Source organism: Ixodes scapularis, unplaced genomic scaffold (assembly GCF_016920785.2).
Source record: "Ixodes scapularis isolate PalLabHiFi unplaced genomic scaffold, ASM1692078v2 PGA_scaffold11__112_contigs__length_91849675, whole genome shotgun sequence".
Classification (NCBI taxonomy): Eukaryota; Metazoa; Arthropoda; class Arachnida; order Ixodida; family Ixodidae; genus Ixodes; species Ixodes scapularis.
This window is the reverse complement of record NW_024609837.1, coordinates 37,624,588-37,627,442: the sequence shown is the minus strand read 5'-3', so window position 1 is coordinate 37,627,442 and position 2,855 is coordinate 37,624,588. Positions and strand designations below refer to the sequence as shown.

Below are 2,855 nucleotides of genomic sequence, written 5' to 3'. Positions count from 1 at the left end.
GGCAGGCAATAAAGAAAAAAAAAAAAGACGTGTCTGCGTGGCCTTGGCGGTAGCGTTTCTCTCTTACAATTAAAAGGTCAGGGGTTTGAATCCCGCCTAAATTTCTTGAAGTTTTTATCTTCAAAGCAAATGAATTACTTCAGAAAGTGAAATCATGTTTGACATGCAGCGACCTTTAATTCGCGTAACATTCTTGTCCACACCGGCGCTTCTGCGGCACGAGCTTCTTGAAGCTTTCGCTTTAAAAGGACCAATAGAGAACTTTTATCTGCCAGGATGTCCGCCAATGAAGAAGCGGTTGCATCCAGAATGCATGACGCTACTTAAAACAAGTCTGCCGCCGCCGACGTTTCTATTATATATGAACCGGCTAAGTCGTCCTCAAGTAACACAGGCATTTAAAATCCCCATCTTTGTTGCTTTAAAGCTTAAATAGGATCGGTACGTCTGGTAAAAACACTTTTTTTTTTCACGTTTGCAATGAAGTGTGCCTAAGACCACACTTTATCAGCGTGATGCTCAGCGACGAATACGCTGCACTCCTCGTCAGCACGTCGTGCTTTCGCCTCTTATTCCAAGCCCGCCAAGGAGCTTTTTATTGCACCTATTCAGGCGCGAACGGCGACTGGAAGCCTGAGCTGGCGCGGCCGACGCATATTTGATGAACGCCTTTGTGTACGGAGGCGGACACTTGCTACTGCGCATGAAGCAGTATAACTGTTTTATTTTGGATCAAGGACGACATATATCCCGTATACTTTAGTCCAGTATCTTGAAAACCATACCTTGAAGGCGAGTCTTTTTTTTGCTCTCAATTAACTGAAAGAAGTGTAATGAGTTAATATTGAAACAGGCTTTTTTTTTGTTATACTGCCTGTTGGCATCAACTGGCAAACGATAAAAAAATTCGGCTCAAGCGAATAACATAGAGCGAGACACCTACACGGCGTTTCAGAGTGTCTTTAAATAAATAAATAAGTGAATAAATAAATAATTAAATAAATAAATAAATAAATACATAAATTAATTAATGAAATAATTAATAAGTTAATAAAAAAATAAATAAATAAATAAATAAATAAATTAATTAATAAAATAATTAATAAGTAAATAAATAAATAAATAAAAAATAATTAAATAATTAATAAGTTAATAAATAAATAAATAAACAAATAAATAAATAAATAAATAAAGGTGTGATGAAGCAGGGTGTTTTATTGTCACGCGCTTCTTTTCGACGCCGCAATGGGCTGTCGCTTTGCGTTTTCGAATTTATGCCTGGACGGAAAGTCTGGGCTCGCATGCCTGATGCCTGTGTCGAGGTATGAAAAGCGATCTTGCGGTTTGGTGTCGCATCCCACACACGCAGCAATGAGTTGCTTTGGAATGCTTCCGGCACACTTGACACCATAAACGTATCTTATTTTTGTCAACATCAAAGTGACCCGTGAAATATATATATATATACCGGGTGTTCATTTTTAATTCGAACAGATTTATTTTAAAAAATCCGTAAAAGATGCACTGATATGGTTTGTGCAGGTGAGTTATACGGCCAGGGGGACATATTACAGGGGGCTAATCGTACCGATCAGTTGGCTAACTAATTAACTTCGTTAATTAACTTTTTAATTAATGAAAATAGACATATGGTTCCAATTAGAAACTTGCACAGCGTCACCGAAAACCACTATATCAGTCATTTTCAGAAAGACTTTGAGCGCGTGAGAAGCGTAGTAGTGCACTAAAGTTACGACTCATGGAGCAGGTACAAGGCTGGGGCTAGTAGATAAGAGACGGGAAAATCGCGCGGGCGCCTTACCGCAACCGCTAGCTTTGTACCTGCTCCACAAGTGGTAATTTTAGAACAATACTACGCTTCTCACGCGCTCAAAGCCTTTCTGAAAATGACTGATTCAGTTCTTTTCGATGACGCTGAGCAAGTTTCTAATTGAAACCATATGTCTATTTTCATTAATTAAAAAGTTAATTATCAAATTTTAGTTAATTAGCCAACTGATCTTACGATTAGCTCCCTATAATATGTCCCCCTGGCCGTATAGCTCACCTCCATAAGCAGCAGAAGTGTAACTTTCACGGCTTTTTTTTTTTAAATAAATCTGTTCGAATTAAAAATGAACACACGGTGTAGATATATATATATATATATAATGGGATTGAGTGAAGATTGACAAGTGCAGCCGTAGTAATATAGAGAGCGAAGAGGGGAGAAGGTGATTATTGAATTTATTGCATTCAAGTTAGGGAAAGGGAAAGGGAAAGAGAGCTGGCGAAAAATTGGGCCAGGAGCGGGGATTGAACCCGCAACCTTCGCCTGACCGGGGCGACGCCTTAACCGATTAGACCATCCTGGCCACTGGTTTCGGCGGACTCAATTTCTGACCAGCTCTCTGTGTACTGTTTAGTTTCGAATTCGCTTAACTGGGTAGACGACAACCGTTGCTGATTTAAGGCCCGCGCTATTTCCGACATGCGGCAGTGACGTGGCACGTCATCTCAGCTTGCAAATGTCGGAAAGGGCCCGTCTTCCAGGATATCTAGGGAACCACTCCTCCCCATAGGGACAGGCTGCACCGTATATATAATGGGATTGAGTGAAGATTGACAAAGATATATATACGGTGCAGCCTGTCCCTATGGGGAGGAGTGGTTCCCTAGATATCCTGGAAGACGGGCCCTTTCCGACATTTGCAAGCTGAGATGACGTGCCACGTCACTGCCGCATGTCGGAAATAGCGCGAGCCTTAAATCAGCAACGGTTGTCGTCTACCCAGTTAAGCGAATTCGAAACTAAACAGTACACAGAGAGCTGGTCGGAAATTGAGTCCGCGGAA

General features: G+C 41.0%; 1 non-coding gene across 1 annotated transcript; it reads right to left on the bottom strand.

The window, feature by feature from the left end:
* Positions 1-2,301: 2,301 nt before the first annotated feature.
* Positions 2,302-2,375, bottom strand: Trnat-ggu. The gene has a single exon. It is a non-coding gene; the product is annotated as a tRNA-Thr (tRNA).
* Between the last annotated feature and the right edge of the window lie 480 nt (positions 2,376-2,855).